The sequence below is a fragment of the Canis lupus genome, chromosome 4 (genome assembly GCF_003254725.2).
Source record: "Canis lupus dingo isolate Sandy chromosome 4, ASM325472v2, whole genome shotgun sequence".
NCBI lineage: Eukaryota > Metazoa > Chordata > Mammalia > Carnivora > Canidae > Canis > Canis lupus.
The window spans coordinates 1,394,189-1,412,668 of record NC_064246.1 but is presented as its reverse complement, the minus strand read 5'-3'; the positions used below and the strand labels follow the sequence as shown (position 1 = coordinate 1,412,668).

At 36.3% G+C, this 18,480-nt stretch overlaps 1 long non-coding RNA gene across 1 annotated transcript; it reads left to right on the top strand.

Moving 5' to 3' along the window:
- The first annotated feature begins 10,547 nt into the window (after window positions 1-10,547).
- Window positions 10,548-16,018, top strand: LOC118354440 (uncharacterized). Its single transcript, XR_004814882.2, has 3 exons — window positions 10,548-11,005; window positions 11,536-11,616; window positions 15,869-16,018. It is a non-coding gene; the product is annotated as an uncharacterized LOC118354440 (long non-coding RNA).
- Window positions 16,019-18,480: the final 2,462 nt, after the last annotated feature.

Genomic DNA, 18,480 nt, shown 5'->3' with positions numbered 1-18,480 from the left:
ACATACACATGGCCAAGAAGCACATGAGAAAATGCTCTGCATCACTTGCCATCAGGGAAATACAAATCAAAACCACAATGAGATACCACCTCACACCAGTGAGAATGGGGGAAATTAGCAAGACAGGAAACAACAAATGTTGGAGAGGATGTGGAGAAAGGGGAACCCTCTTGCACCGTTGGTGGGAATGTGAACTGGTGCAGCCACTCTGGAAAACTGTGTGGAGGTTCCTCAAAGAGTGAAAAATAGACCTGCCCTACAACCCAGCAATTGCCCTACTGGGGATTTACCCCAAAGATACAGATGCAATGAAATGCCGGGACACCTGCACCCCGATGTTTCTAGCAGCAATATCCACGATAGCCAAACTGTGGAAGGAGCCTCGGTGTCCATCGAAAGATGATGGATAAAGAAGATGTGGTCTATGTATACAGTATTCCTCAGCCATTAGAAATGACAAATACCCACCATTTGCTTCAACGTGGATGGAACTGGAGGGTATTATGCTGAGTGAGGTAAGTCAATTGGAGAAGGACAAACATTATTTGGTCTCGTTCATTTGGGGAATATAAAAATTAGGTAAAGGGAATAAAGGGGAAAGGAGAGAAAATGAGTGGAAAATATCAGAGAAGGATACAGAACATGAGAGACTCCTAACTCTGGGAAAGGAACAAGGGGTAGTGGAAGAGGAAGTGGGTGGGGGTTGGGGTGACTGGGTGATGGGCACTGAGGGGGGCTCTTGATGGGATGAGCACTGGGTGTTATGCTATATATTGGCAAATCGAACTCCAATAAAAAAAATACCAAAAAAAAAATAGAATAAAATAGTCTCGGGGACACCTGCCTGGCTCAGCGGTTTAGCTCCTGCCTTCAGCCCAGGATATGATTCTGGAGACCCAGGATCGATTCCCACATCAGGCTTCTTGCATGCAGCCTGCTTCTCCCTCTGCCTGTGTCTCTGCCTCTCTCTCTTTCTGTGTGTCTCTCATGAATAAATAAGTAAGTCTTTTTAAAAAAGAATAAAATAGTCTCTTATAATTTCTTTCCTTATAAAAATATATACATTACCAAGCACCAATGACGAACAAGGAAGTTTCTACTCACAGAAACTTGCATTCTAATAAAAGGAGAGACAAATAAACCTTCAAGAACATGTCAGTGTGTTAAAAATTTAAGTTTTACTTTCATTTGGTTTGGAATTTTATCTTAGCTCTTGTTTGCTGTTTTGCTTTTTTGCCTAATAATACCATTTTATTTTCAACAACACACAAGCTTGTTGATGCAGCTATCAGATCATGCTAGTAGCAAGTCCTGAAAAGATTGGACATCTCTGCTATGTTGGGAGCATAGGTTGGTGATGCTAAGCCATGAAATAAGAGAGAAGCAGTGGTGGAGAATAAAAAAGGACTATGCCAAAGGATCCAAAAGAATGTCAGAGAGTTGGCATGGGAGGACTTGCAGGAGCAGGAGAGGCACAGCAGGAAATGCTCTCACTGGACTAGAGCAGATGGCAATAGAAGAAAAAATTACATACATACACACACACACACACACACACACACACACACACACATTTAAAAGCTGTAGAAAGCAGCCTGAGAAGATTGAGTAGGCTGACAATTACCATATCATATAATCTATTATTTTTAGCTTACAGATTTCTATTTATTTCACTCAGGGAGTGCTCTGCGGTATACCACATATTGTGAATGCAGGATTTTAGGGAAGAGTGGGTGAGTTCAGGAGAGATCAGAGTGACTCAGTGGAAAGTGAGCACAGATGCTATGGCAGACTGCCATCCCATCTTCCTGGGACTGGGCATAGAGTGACTAATGACATTTCCTTGGGGACTTGCGGTTGCTCCAAAGCTCAGCCCCATAGAGCTGAATTAAGGCACAGCAACTATTTCACACACTTCCTCCATGTCTGTGCACAAAAATAAACATGGCTGAAATTTTGACATCTCTGGGCACCCTCACCGGATTCTGGAAGCTTCAGTATGAATGTAATTATGTCATGATTCTTGCTCTCTCAATGGAAAATAAAAGAAAATAAAAGAAAAATTGTTCTTAAACACAAAACTGTACGCCACAAGATAAGAGGCATTTGTTCCCAGATGGAAGTAAAATACTTCACAAATCACTAGTTCAACACCCTCCTGTTAGTCCACCATCTTAGACAATGATCTGTACAGGCTGTTAGGGCAAAAGAGGATACACGCATCTTATTCTACAATAATAACTGCTACTAATAATGGTGATAATTATAACAACATTTACTATCTATCTTGTGGACAATTACAAACACTTCATTCATTATTTATTAATGAATAATCCAATTAAAAATGGGCCGAATGGGATGCCTAAGTGGCTCAGGTGGTTGGGTGTCTACCTTTGCTCAGGTAATGATCTCTAGGTCATGGGATCGAGCCCCATTGATATGGGGGGATCTGAGGGGAGTCTGCTTCTCCCTCTCCCTCTGTCTCTCCCCATGCTTGTGCCCTCTGTGTCTCTTTCCCTCAAATGAATAACTAAAAAAAATATTTTTAAAAATTAAAATTTAAAAAATGAAAAATGGGCAGAAGACCCGAATAGGCATTTTTCCAAAAAAAAAAAAAATACAAATGGCCAATAGACACATGAAAAGATACTCAATATCGCTTATCATTAGAGAAATGCAAATCACGACCACAATGAGATAGCAACTCACCCCTGTCAGAATGGTTAAAGTCAACAATACAAGAAATAGGAGGTGTTGGTGAGGATGTGGAGAAAGGGGAACCCTCTTGCACTGTTGATGGGAATGCAAGCTGGTGCAACTAACATGGAAAATAGTATGGATATTCCTCAAAAAAGTTAAAAATAGAATCACCTTATTATCCAGCAATTGCATTACTAGGTATTTACCCAAAAAATACAAAAATATTAACTCAAAGGGTTAAATGTATCTTTTGCAGCATTACTTAACAATGTTGTGGGGTTTTTTTTATTATTATTAATCATGATAGACAAGAGAGAGAGAGAGGCAGAGACACAGGCAGAGGGAGAAGCAGGCTCCATGCTGGGAGCCTGACGTGGGATTGATCCCGGGACTCCAGGATCACACCTTGGGCCAAAGGCAGGCGCTGAACCACTGAGCCACCCAGGGATCCCCCCATTATTTACAATGTTTATAACAGGATTATCTACAATAGCCAAATTATGGAAACAGCTCAAGTGTCCATCAGACTGATGAATGGATAAAGAAGTGTTTGTGTGTGTGTATATGTACATATTAGAATGTTACTTGGCCAACAAAAAGAATGAAATCTTACCATTTGCAATGACATGGATGGTGATAGAGAGTATTATGCTAAGTAGAGTAAATCAGTCAGAGAAAGACAAATGTCATATGATTTCACTCATATGTGGAATTGAGCAAACAAAACAAACAAACAGAGGGGGGGAAAAAGAGAAAGGGAGCCAAACCAAGAAACAGACTCTTTTTTTTTTTTTTTTTTTATTTATGATAGTCACAGTGAGAGAGAGAGAGATAGATACAGGCAGAGACACAGGCAGAGGGAGAAGCAGGTTCCATGCACCGGGAGCCCGACGTGGGATTCGATCCCGGGTCTCCAGGATCGCGCCCTGGGCCAAAGGCAGGCGCCAAACCGCTGCGCCACCCAGGGATCCCAAGAAACAGACTCTTAAGTACAGTGAACAAACTGATGGTACCAGAGAGGAGGTGGGTGAGGGGCTGGGGGAAATAGATGATGGAGGTGAAAGAGTACACTTGTCATGATGAGCACTGGGAGTTGTATTGTAACATAGAATCACTATATTGTACACTTGTCATTAATATTACACTGTACATTAACTATGGACTTTAGCAAAAACTTTAAAAAAAAAACCTTTCAAAAACTCTTTGAGATGTATGCTATTGATATCCTCATATTACAGATATGGAGAAGATAACATGAGATTTGATAACTTCACCACACCTGATGCCTAGTAACTGAAATATTTAAAATTAAAATTCAATTCAAAAGCTATAATTCTCTGGAATTTAATATACACACCAAAATTTTCTGTAAATTTTAAATGATATTTATATGCCTATTAAATATATAAAGTTTCTTCTTCACAACTCAGAATTAAATATGATTCTTATATATACCTATATGTATGATGTGAATATCCATAAATATATGATATGCATATGATGAACCACAATCCTCTTTAGTTACTGAAAATTTATTTATTCTTTTTTCTCCATATTTCAATTTTGTGTTTACATATTTCAAAAAGAATCTAGTAGAAATATTCATTTTGGCTTTGATTACAATAGTACTTAAACAAGATGTACCTTACTTGTAGGTTATTATTGTTACACCTGATCAGGGTGAAGTACAATGGTGCCTGGTACCCTAAACTGAATGGCTACATCATAGATATCCAACATACAATTGGTACCTCAGCAGGGGGGAGCAAGGTTATGATGCCAAGAAAGGAAACCAATAATTTTAGCAGAAAAGAAAAACTAACATCAAATACTGTCACTGAGTAATGATACTCACTGAAATATCCTATCAATAGAACAAGGTTCTGATCAAATGCAACATTTTATTACTAAGAAAAATGAAACTCAACAAAACCAGTGTTGCTTGTTTGTTGTTACTAAAAGTAAGCACCAAAACTATGTTTCAAATACTTGAGAACTGAATGAGTTCAACAATATTGATGTGTGAGAAATTAAGCTGTTACAATTTAACAGATTTCTAATAAAAAGACAAAATCAATTAGAACTCAGTTCTCAAATTTAAAAAAAACACTGATAACGTCTGTGAAGACTCAGACACAACAGAGAATCTGGGTTGTATTTGGGCTGGGGTGCAAATGAAAGACAAGCCATTGTTGAATCAAGAGTAAATGATGTGAGTAGGATCCAGTAGGTTGAGCATCTGACTTGATTTTGGCTCAGGTCATGATCTCAGTGTCGTGGGACTGAGCCCCAGGTCAGGCTCCACACTCAGTGCAGAATCTGCTTCTCACTCTCCTTCTGCTCCTTCCTCCCCATTCTCTCTCTCTCTCTCTCTCTCTCAAATAAATAAATAAAATCTTAAAAAAAGAAGAGTGAGCGACATGAATATTTGGGAAAAAACTTATTAACATGGTAATTTTATTTATTTTGTTTTATTTTTTTAATAAGGCAATTTTAAAAGGCATCTGATAATTCATGCCTAAACTATGAGTAGCTGCACAAGGAGACTAAGTTCAGTCAAGTTCAAAATTATGAAAATGCAGCACCTCTGCACAGATGACGAAGGGAAAGGCTTGTGGGAGACACCCTGGATTATCAGAAGGATTTGACAATCAGAAAAATCTGACACAAGAAGAAAACCAGATAAGAACTGGGGCAGTTCTCTTAGCCACAGCTCCTGGGGATTTTTCTAACCAATTCCTTTAGAATATACATGCAAATCAACATAAGGAAAACATATTATTGCAGGTAATAAAATATCTGCCACATTGTTGTAAGTAATCATGTTATTATGCTATTGGTGATCCATCAAAAATAAAATCTAGGGGGGATCCCTGGGTGGCGCAGCAGTTTAGCGCCTGCCTTTGGCCCAGGGCACGATCCGGGAGACCCAGGATCGAATCCCACGTCGGGCTCCCGGTGCATGGAGCCTGCTTCTCCCTCTGCCTGTGTCTCTGCCTCTCTCTCTCTCTCTCTCTCTCTCTCTCTCTGTGACTATCATAAATCAATAAAAAATTTTAAAAAAAAGAATAATTGAAAAGATATTTTAGGATTATAGGCACAGAGTATAATGAGGTTATTTTTTTTAATTTTTTTTAAGATTTTATTTATTTATTCATGAGAGACACAGAGAGAGAGGCAGAGACACAGGCAGAGGGAGAAGCAGGCTCCATGAAGGGAGCCTGATGTGGGACTCAATCCCGAATCCCGGGATCATGCCCCGAGCCAAAGGCAGACGCTCAACCACTGAGCCACCCAGGCGTCCCATAAACTATTTCCTGAAGAAAAAAGTTTTATTTAAATGGCCTTCTTTTGTGGCACCTGAGTGACTCAGTTGGTAAAGCATCTGACTCTGATTTCAGCTCAGGTCATGTTCTCAGGGTCCTGGGATTGAGCCCCCAGTCAGGCTCCACACTCAGCAGGGAGTTTGCTTGAGATTCTTTGTCTCTTCCTCTCCTTTTGCTCCTCCCGCTGTTTGTGCTCTCTCTCTCTCTCACTGTCTCTCAAATAAACAAATAAATAAAATATTAAAAAATAGTGTCTTTTATTTAAATGATTATGTATTAATATATTAATTTTAAAATCTAAAAACCAAGAATCATCCTTCTCACATAATCAAAACTAATTTGGTTAGGATAGTATATCATTTAAGGATGGATGGGTCTTCCAATAAACACTCAGTACAAATGTAAATTCATTCAAGTAATGGAACTGCTTACCTAAGATTTGATATGAAAATGAACATTCTGCCAAGACCTCTGGTCAGATCCAAACAATATCTCAGAAATAGAGAAAGTTTATTTTATATTTTATTTTATAGTGTTGCTCTGCATTATGGCAAACAAGACAAAGCACCAACTTCCAGCTCTTCGTCAAGAATCTAGAAGTAATCTTATTTAAAGAGTTATGAATAACTATGTTCTCAAGATATATTTTGAGCCATGTTCAGATTTCATTTTTTTATACTTCCTCAAACAATGTTCAAACATTCCTACTTTCTGAAACAATGAACACCAGAATACTTGTTTTCTTTAGTGTGATCTTTATTACAAACTTGTGCTAGAATATTATTTTATGTCAGTGCTATAATGGCTTTCTAAGTATACCTTTGTACACTATCGGTCTTATAAATTATGAGCCCAGGGATTCTGTCTCTCTCAGGAAAGCAACTTCTCAGAAATATGTTAATAAATAAATTCATATTTGACAGAAAATGTGTTATTTTTATTTATATGGAGCTATACATTCTTTGGGATTCATCTTCCTGAAGTATTTCTCATTAAAAAGAAAGAAATATATTTGGCTTTTAAGAAGAGCAAACCAGAGAGAAGATAATTTTTAGTGTGTGAAAACCTTTCCTTTGAAATAAAATTCTACAAAGGGAAAGGATGTTTTAGAACTATTCTTTTCATATTAATTTTTGAGTATTGGCTGATGTGCCACAATCTAGCAAATAAGAGTCATAAAATTCAATTCCATGTGAACAACTATTTAACCTAAACAGGAAGATACCAAAATTATTAGTGCTTCTTTTAATATTAAACCGTTCTATGCAATTTGAATCTATCTCTGAGAATAATCAATACTATTATGTTGAGAATAGTTTAGAAGATATTTAAAGGTAAAGTCAGAGGATATTTCAGGATAATAATTCATAGGTTCCACACAATTTTGCAATGTTATCTTATTAATTGGCTTCATTTCAGGTACACCTTAGATTGCTGGCATAAGCATAGTACTTGCTCTGTCCTTCAGCTCCACAAGTGATTGTAAAAGTCTGCATTTTTTATTTCTGTCCACTGTGAGGGACTGGAAGTAACAGCACCCCAGTAGCAATGAATACACCTGGCACACAGTAATTTACAAATATCATTCACTTAAAGTAAGCTTGTCTTCATAGAGAAATTATTGCAGCACTGGAGTAGGAAATACCTGATAAACCTGGAAGCAGCTCCTTACTCCAGAAGGTAAAGAGTTGCTCAGAGAATGACAGGAAAGCCTCATTAGTATACAAACATAAGCTTGAAGGAGCTCCCACTGAGTCTGGGATAATTTCAGTGTAACAGTAATGATGTAAATGGATTATATCACATGGAATAAATGAAATAGGAATACATGAGTCTATACTAAAATAAATAAATGAAAAAGAGAGATACACTCTTCCCTCTAATAGAATGCTAACTGATAAGTGCAGTAATAACAATGTGGTCAGAAAATCATTTGACATATCCTAGTAAAAACCGATGATGAATCAGATATCTACCTCTTCTCAAATATGCTCCTAAAATATTAAAGTTAATGACATCAGTAATGGGGTGAACAAATGACAAGGGGTTCTTGATGCATGAGGACACAATCACAATTAAAAATGTATATTTTATTTATTTATTTGACAGAGAGAGAGAACAGAAGCAGCGGGTAGGGGTAGAGGGAGAGAGAAGTGGACTCCTCACTGAGCAGGGAACATGATGTGGGGCTTAATCCCATGACCCTGGGATCATGACCTGAGCCAAAATCAGAGGCTTCACCGACGGAGCCACCCAGGTGCCCCAAGGACACAATCACTGCTGTGGTATGCCTTCAAAAATGTGAAACCTCTATCAAATCCTGTGTAAACCTCAGGCAAACTCCAAATCAAGAACATTCTAAAAAAAATAACTAACCAGTGGTCTTCACAAATCTCAAGGTCAAGCAATAAATACAAGCTGAGACCAAGAAACTCTTCCAAATTGAAGCAGAAAGACATGACTCCTAATGAGTACCAAAATAATCAAAACCATTTCTCCTCTCTGATCTTGGATTGCCATTACAATTTGTTTTCATGCAAACCTCAAAAATGTATCCCTATAGTAGAATAATAATGGGCATAATATGTTCTGATTTGTTAGGTAAGAAGGTAAATATTTTAATTTTATTTATCACTTATTTGGTTTTCTAATAAAATTACCATTTCACACACTTACCATATAGGCTATGTCCTTTGTCAACTTTCACATAAAGCATTTGGCTCATTTTTTCCACTTATTTCTCTTTTCTTGGAATACAATAGTATCACATAGAGTTTTAAAAAAGCAAAAAAAATATGAAAGCCACATGAACTAGATTATACACAGACACTATTAACATTTAATGTCCATGCTTCTAAGATGTTTTGCTATATGCAAATGTCACCAACTTATATATAGGAAGCACTTAAAATTTTAGTTCAAAGAATATATAAGTAAACCGTTTGATGACACCACAAGAAATATGAAGGTCAGCAAAAGGAAATTTAGTAAAGGAGGTAAGGTAGGACCCATGGTTCTATAAGCCTTGTACCTGGGACACAAGGATCCTGGGAATCCTGGGAACTGCAGCTTGCCCAGCAAGGTGACATTGAGATAACTAGGTATCAGCCTACCTGAAAGCTTGTAGAGAGCAGGAATGTTGGATCAGAGGCTAAATCTCAACTGCAGTAATGGAACCAGTATAACCAATCCAACTAGCCAAAGAGATTGCTCCTCCACGTTCAAAAGATCAAGTGGTAGATCAATCTAGCTCCACAGTAGTCCCAGGAAGATCCAGTGAACACTACAGGAATCTTTAGGATCTGGTCTTTTCTCACCTGCCATGAGATCACATAAGCTAGATCATTTCCTAATACATACCAATACTCTAATAAAGAAGAAATGGAGGGGGAAGAGGTCTGGAACACTAACCCTCTAACGTAGGCAAACCAGTTACGTACAGTTTCTTTAAGTTCAGGAGTCAAAGTCAAATGGTAAAATTAGGCTACTTTTAATTTTGTGACTTTTTCTTATATTTGAATGTACTGATCATATATAAACAGAAAAGTTTAAAATTAATGTGATTTTGTAATAAATAATTACATGAATTATCTGTACTATATTGTCTTTAATATGCATAACTAGATGATCCATGTTAGTACATCATCAAAATCATACCACATTCTTCAGAACTTTCCTAAAAATGTGATAGTACATGTGGTATTTCTTCTATATCATATATTGGCTAATTGACCCTATAACATGAATGACCACTTCATATAAATTAAAATCTTTAAAAAGAGTCTATTTAAGAACCTCTGTTCATCTCAGTATGGAATCAATTCAAAAGCTCTCGAGTTACAATTATAGGCCCTCGGAAAAATGAATCTTATTTGGAACTAAAGCTCTATTCTACAGACATCTGGGTCTTCTCTTTGAGGGGGAGCATTAAGCCCACTTATTATTTATATGAAAGATCTATTCCCAGAAGGAGAAAAGGCACTTCTCCAAACTTTAAAGCAAGTTCTTGAGTTTTAACAACCATAAGCAGTTTAATAAATTCAAGTGTTTAACCAATAAAGTTCAGTTTTACATTTCTCGTAAAGTACCATTTTGTTATAATTCAGAATTTTTAATATCTTATGTTATAAATAATATTTATCAAGCTCTTGCCTGTCCTTGCTTCCGCTGATGGAAGATAGTTCAATTTGGGGAAGTAATGTTCTGTGCAACAAGAGCCAGGTCAGGAATGCACCTGAGATCTACAATATATATGACTCCACACCCATTTATTTAACATAATGCTAATTCTACAGTAGAGTCTAGAGATATATTTTTAAAAAGAACAGGAACACAATTCTGAACCTCATGAAGATGATGTCCTAGATAGACATATATGATTTTGAAAATATCTATTTACTTACTTACTTACTTACTTACTTACTTACTTACTTACTTATTTATACAGCTTGTGAGCAAGGAGGGGCAGAATGAGAAGGAGAGAGAACTCAAGCTGGCTCCATGCTCAGTGCAGAGCCCAACATGGGGCTTGAAGTCATGACCCTGAGATCATGACCTGAGCCAAAATCAAGAGTTGAACACTTACCCGACTGAGCCAGACAGGTGCCCCCAGATATATAAATGTTTTTAAGTATAGAGTATTCTGCCTACACTGATGGCATATTATGTAATGTGTACCAACCTTTTCACTAAGAATGATGAGAAATACTGGAAAATGTGTTTTTAAAATGTCTTCAAAGACATAGAAATGATGCAGCATGATAAGAACATAAAGAATGAAGTAAGAGAAGAAAACACAAGTAGTTGAGCTTAGCATTGGGACATCTTTTCTCCAAGGACATCTGCCATTTCCTGAATAGAGGAGAAGATGAGATACCAAGCAGTGATGGTAGCAGGCTCCAGGACCTAGCGGGTACAGATGGAAACCAAAGAAGTAAATCCTTTGTGTAGACCATAAAGCATTGTATCCTAAAACAGAGGTAAGCAAGTATTTTCTGTAAAGAGCTAGCCATACAGATAATATGGCTTTGTGGGTGGTACAATCTGTAGCAACTATTTAGTCCTACTTTTGTAGCAGAAATGCAATCACTGACAATATAAATAGATGGATATCAATGTATTTCATAAAACCTTATTTATAAAATGCACCAGGTCATATTTGACCCCATAGTCTGTAATTAGCCAACCCCTGCCCTAAAGAAAGCATGAGCCAGGAATATACTAGACTTAAAAGGAAATGAAGCTTAACCTCAAATCATATTATTCCTTATTACGTTAAGGTATAAGAATGCATTTCTAGCATCCATGGCTACCTTTTAAAGTCAGATGTAAGTCATGTCAAATGGGAAGATAGTAAGACCCTAAAAATTGTTACTTTCTGCAAATTATCTCTAAAGCTTTTTCATACATCTCACAATCAATTAAAACAAAGTCCCACAAGAAAATAAGATAAATAATAAACAAATAAATGCATTACACAAAAATCTGTTTTTTTCTTTTTTTTTTTTAGAACTTGATGAACTCAACCTACAATTTATGTGAAAATCTAAAAAAACAAAAAAGAGAAATGCTCCTGAAGAAGAAGTCTAAGGTATACCAGATTCTCTACTAAATATCCTTTTGAAAATACAGTATTTAAGTAAGTGTCCTAGGGACACCTGGGTGACTCAGTGGTTGAGCATCTGCCTTCAGCTCAGGGTGTGATCCTGGAGTTCCAGGAGCAAGTTCCTCATTAGGCTCCCTGCAGGGAGCCTGCTTCTCCCTCTGCCTTGTCTCTTCCTCTCTCTCTCTGTGTCTCTCATGAATAAATAAATAAAATCTTTTTTATAAAGGGTACCCTATTGAAGCAATGTTAGATAAATTGGCCAACCAGAAAGAATAAAAAGCCCAGAAACAGATCCATATGTATGGAAACATGACTTATGACTGGACTGACACTGGAGTGTATATGAAGATATCAAAATTGAATATTAGATGAATTATAGTACTAAATGTAAATGCAAAGAAGGAACCCCCTCAAACATCATGTGTGAGAATATCATGATGTGGAGGAGGGAAATATTTTTTTTAAAGACATAACTGTAGTTAATAATGCTGTGTCGTGCATTTGAAAGTTGATAAGAGAGTAGAGCTCATCACAAGAAAAAATTGTAATTATTTGTTATGACGGACGTTAACTTATTGTAGTGATAATTTGCAATATATACAAATACCAAATCATTATGCTATATACCTAACCAATATAATGTTTTATTTTTTATATTTCATCAAATTTCCTAAAAAATAGAAAATTAGATAAGTGTTTTTACATCAGTGAGGAAGGGCTACTTACAAAACTGATAAATTATGCAAAAATAACATTAAGTGCAAAAATAAACACAAAATAAAATAAACTATAGGAACATCCAGATGGCTCAGTGGTTGAGCACCTGCCTTTGGCCCAGGGAATGATCCTGAAGTCCTGGGATCTAGTTCCACATTGGGCTCCCTGCATGGAGCCTGCTTCTCCCTCTGCCTGTGTCTCTGCCTCTCTATGTGTCTCTCATTAATAAATAAATAAATAAAATCTTTTTACAAATAAAGTAAAATAAACTGTAAACAGAAAAGTTCAAAACAATCATATCTACACTATGGTATAAAAAGATGATAAGTGGGTAACTGAAGCCACAGGGGTGGGGGTGGGGGGGGCGCAGCAGGGGGCACTTAACAATTAAGGTCAACACGTTGGGTGGACCCTCCTCCACGTCCTTTGATGTTCTCTTTTTTGAGGCAGGTAATTGCAGGAGTCTCTCCTTTTTGATAATCTTCTTTTTTTTTTCTTTTTGACTAAGCTCCACACCTAGTGTGGAGCCCAAAGTGGGGCTCAAACTTATGACTATGAGATCAAGACCTGACCTGAGATCAAGAGTCCCACCCTTAGCCTACTGAGCCATGCAGGCAACTCCCCTTTTTGATAATCTCTTTAACTGTACATTACATTTTATTTCTTTTTGTTATGTGTGTGACAATGCAATAAAAGTTTAAATTTAATTATATGCATCATCCAATGATTCAGCAAGTACAGTGATAAATCTATGTAGGTGACAAAGATGGTGCCAAAACACTTGACTCTAAAGAGACATTTACCTAATCCAAAGGGCAGAGAAGGCTGAATCCCTAAAGATTAACAAGATTAGAAGTTGAGTAGAATGAGAGGGCAAGGGAATAATATGGAGACATGGTAATAAGGAGGCTAACAAGTTGAGGCATAATAAGGAACAGAGAGGCTTCTACCAAGTGCTTGGGAAAGTCAGGGGCCAGATCATGCACAGTATTGCAGACAGTGGTCAAAATATTTTAGAAATCATATTCTAAGTTGAAAATCAGTGAAAGTTTTTACACAGGAAAACAGGATCAGATTTGCATATTAAAAGACGACCAGCTGCTGTGTGTGGCACATTACAGTAAGGTAAGAAGGTGAGTGAAAGATCTACAGAGGTTATCCTGTCCATCCATGATAGTGACAATCACTTTTGCTACTGTGATGGCTGTGAATTTGGCAAGTATTAAGATCTCTGAAATTAAGATATATTTTAAAATTTAACACGTGCTGTAGTTTAGTTAGCAGGGTTCTTTCTTTTTAATTTTAATCTCTCATGATGGTGCATATGATACTTGTGCTTCTTCTACATGAGGACATCTTAGATTTAATGAAAATAACATTCCAGAGATCATCGACCATAACTTCAGATTAGATTGGATAGGAAGGATGATGGCCAGCCAGTTATCACAGACTCACCGGAGCCACGGATAATTGTGCCAATGGGGTGGCATTTTTGAGGTGGGAAAATTGAGGACAAAGATAAAATTGAAAGTCAATTGGGGATCACAAGTTCAATTTTGGTTGTGCTAAGTTTGGGATGCCAGTGCTTCACAAGAGGATGATACAACAGAATCCACTGAAACCCAGTAGAATTCAAGAGAATAATCCAGTTTGTTATCTAAAAAAATTTAACTCTCCAGGCAACAAAGAAGGTCTATCTGAGGTAATGATCTAGTTACACATTTGATATTTTGTTGAGGAATTTTATCAACCTGAAAGCTGAAACATGGGTTTATAAATCAATATTTCAATATACACTAATACATTTCATGGCATGGTATGCAATCATTCTGTGTGCTCAAAAGCTCCATTTTGACATTTACTGATTGAATCCATATTAGTATGGTGGTTATCCTATAATAGTTTTTTATTATTTATAGATTTCTAAATTATATTAATTCTAATTGTATACTCAATCCTCTTTCGGACTTTCTTTTCTGTCCAATGATATTGTTTCCTGTCAATAACAAAAATGTTGATGTTTTGGAGTTTTTTAATTTTTTTTAATTTATTTTTTTATGATAGTCACACAGAGAGAGAGAGAGAGGCAGAGACATAGGCAGAGGGAGAAGCAGGCTCCATGCACCCGGAGCCCGACATGGGATTCAATCCCGGGTCTCCAGGATCATGCCCTGGGCCAAAGGCAGGCACTAAACCGCTGCGCCACCCAGGGATCCCTATTTTGGAGTTGTTTTTTTTTTTTTTTTTTTTTTTTTTTGGAGTTTTTAAAGTACTTTCTTGCACTTCTTTTTTTAAAGATTTTATTTTTATGTAAGCTCTACATTCAACATGGGGCTTGAACTCATAACCCTGAGACCCAGAGTTGCATAATTTACCAACTGAGCCAGGTAGCCCCTTTCTTACACTTTTATACTGGCTAATATTGTTATAATTTTCTTATAATTATAATTGTTATGATTTTCTTCCCATGTCTAATTTTTTTTTTTTTTTTAGATTTTATTTATCTATTAGAGAGAGAGAGCACAATCAGGAGGAGCTGCAGAGTGTGAAGGAAAAGCAGACTCCTCACTGAGCAGGGAGCCCCCTCAGGGCTTGATCCCAGGACCCCAGGATTATGACCTGAGCTGAAGGCAGATGCTTAACTGACTGAGCCACCCAGGCGCCCTTCCCATGTCTACTTAAAAAAAAAAATTTGTTTTATTTAAAAAATTTTTCCAGATTTATTGAGATATGATGGAAAATTAAAAATTATATATATATAATGTGATTTTTAAAAAGATGTGCAATGTAATGGTCTAGCATACATATACATCATAAATTAGAAGATCCATCACCTCACACACATACCATTTCTTTGTATGTGGTGAAACTACTTAAGATTGACTCAGCAAATTTCAAGTATGTGATATAGTATTATTAACTATAATCACCATTTTGTATATTAGCCCCCCAGAACCTATTCATCTTAATGAATGAAAGTCTATACTCTGACCATGGTCTTCCCATTTCCCCCCCCACCCCCACCTCAGCCCCTGGCAACTACCACTACTTTGAAAAGTCTTAATTGTATTAATCTTTTTATCATTCGGCATAAATATATGCTTTCTTCATAGAGTCTTACACGTTTCTTGTTGATTATTTTCTAGAAAATTTGAAATCGTTCTTGCTATCAAGATCAGACATTTTTATTTTTGTCTTTTAAATGTATTTCTATAGGAATGTAGCTATTTATCAAATATGAATTAAAGAGGAAATTACTGAAATTTGATAAGATTTTAATAACTGTATAGAACAAATCTAAAAGGGCCTGTATGATTTTCTTTGTTTATAAAATCATTTATAAAAACCTGTTTCTGTTCTTAAAATTGTGATGAATTTACCTGTAATGTTTCTGGCTTGAATTCTGGAACTACTTATTAGAGGTTATTCCTCGAAAACTTCTCGAATTTGTGTCAGATTCTGAAATTTGATTCTTCTGAAATTCTTGAATAAGTTTTAATTATAACATCTTTCTCTAAAGTAGTGAAGCCTGGGATGCCTGTGTGACTCAGAGGTTGAGCATCTGCCTTTGGCTCAGGGTGTGATCTCAGATTCCCAGGATCGAGTCCCACATCGGGCTCCTTGCATGGAGCCTGCTTCTCTTCCCTCTGCCTGTGTGTCTCTGCCTCTCTTTCTGTGTCTCTTATGAATAAATAAATAAATAATCTTAAAAAATAAAAAATAAAGCGGTGAAGCCCATACTTTGTTCTGTAGTCAGCTAGAGAGGTGGATGCAAAATCATCACCTGAAAAACTCATAAAAAGTGCAGATTATCTGGGGCTCCTGGGTGACTCAGTCAGGGTTAAGCACCAGATTCTTGATTTCAGTTCAGATCATGATCTCAAGGTCGTGAGATACTTTGAGGGGCTCCAGGAAGATAAGCCAGGGAGCATGTTGTAAAGGGTAACTATAACTCACCCACCTATAGTCACTGCAGAAGAGTACCATAATGGGAAATAATCTCTACTCTTTGGAAATATTTGGGAAAGCTTCTTAGATATCTTAACATATCTTAACACTATATACACACATACATATATACAATATAACACAGAGACATATAAACATTAAATACATACCTATGCTCATGTAGATACACTTGGATCATAAAGTCATCTGGTCCAACAGACAGTTTTCTCTTTTCCACCATGAACCTAGCAACTTTTTATTTAGAACCTGATTTTAACTGGAAAAAAATTATTTTTATTCAGGAAATCAACAAGAAAATTCTAGAATAGTAAGCATTAGAAAGCCAACAACTTCAGGAAAACAAATCCAAACCGCCTGGTATGTGTAATTTTGCCTTAGAATTCTAATTTCCAAAAATAAAAAATAAAGAAATAAATAAATAAATAAATAAATAAATAAATAAACAAAACAAAACAAAAGAATCCTAATTTCCTCAGGCTTTTTTAAGAAATTGCATTATCTCCTTTAATCAATGGTTTTAACTTAGGAAAATCAATACTAATTTAACCAATTAAAGTCAAATTAGTTTACCTCAGTAGCTGGTATACATTAGTGGTTTATGTTTGGGTGACCAAGTTTTCCATAGGTCATTTAAATACTCTACTTTAGAAGACTAAAATATTTAAAAAGCATTTTGAGAAACAAAATGTAAAACATTATATATATAACTTGTGTTTAATTTTCCTTAAAGAGTAAAGTATAATTTGGTTTTAGAGCTTAGAAAAATACTCCCAAGACGTTTCCAGGTTTCTGGTTTGTTTTTTACTGTGTCTCCCTGTCAGTTTTAATATAATCATTTTTAGCTGTCTTCGCCCTGTTGGATTTTCTTCCCATGTCAGCTGACCCTAGCTTGAGTCTTTTAAGAACAAAAGCCTCAGAGAGTTCTGTGAATTGCATTTAGGTCAGAAATTAGGATTTCACTGTGGAAAGTATTTACATTTTTGTTTGAGCTAGACCTTATGGGAAACTTTTAGTCAAGAAGTTAGCAGGGTAGCAACTCAAATTTGAGCTCTGTAAACTCAATGTTTTAGTTCTGACAGTAGCCAACTTTTGTCCACAAGGATTTACATTTTAAAGTAAGGAATTCTAAATGACACAGAACAAAAAATGATATAAAGATAAATTCAATTTTTAAATTTCACTAGCATAACTGTTCTATTCTCCACTTTTTTGCTGGGTCAAAACACCAAGATACTACTGGCTGTTATTTATCAATTAGTTACAGCTTGGGACTGAGGAAGCCAAGGTTAAAGTTTTTTTGGGGATCCAGTTATTTTTCTACTTTACTATAGTTTCCAATCCCAGCTCCCCACAGAGAAAATAGAATATTTAGTCATAAGGGACAGAGTGTTGGTGAATTTTCTCAAATATATTCTCTCTCCATCTATAAAAAAAAATGTAATCTTTCATGACTTAAAAGCTGGGAGTATCATTTTTATTGAGAAGCACCACACTACAATGGAAGGGATCATTATTTCAGAGTCTAAAAACATTTGTTTGAGTGCTAATGCCAACCTTAAACTAGCTGAGTTCCCTAAGATATATGCAATTTGAGCCTATCTTTAATCATGTGAAAAAAAATGAGTGTTAGTCATGGTTCTTCAGAGAAATAGAAATAGAAATATGTATTTATAAATAGAAAAATATAGATATATAGACATAGCCATAGATATACAAAGAGATTTATTGTAAGTAATTACTTCATGTGATTAGGGAGACTAAAAAGTCCTGTGATCTACCACCTGCTAGCTGGAGACCCAGGAAAACTGGTAGTGTATTTCTAGTTCAAGTCTGAAGACCTGAGAATTAGAAGCACCTCTGTTGTAAGTAGCTGTCCATGGGTACAACAATACCAGTGTTCCAGCTCAGGCACTAAGCAGAAAGACAGATTTCTACTCTCTTCGATCTATTTTTTTCTATTCAGGCCCTCAGCGGACTGCAGGACGTCCACCCAGTCTGCTTTACTATGCCTACAGATTCAAATGCTAATCTTTCCAGAAACACACTCACAGAAACGCACAGAAATAATACCTAACCATATATCTGGGCAACCTATGGCTAAGTGAAGTTCACCTATAAAATTAACCATCATAAACAGGCTTAATAAAAATTGTAAGAAAGGCC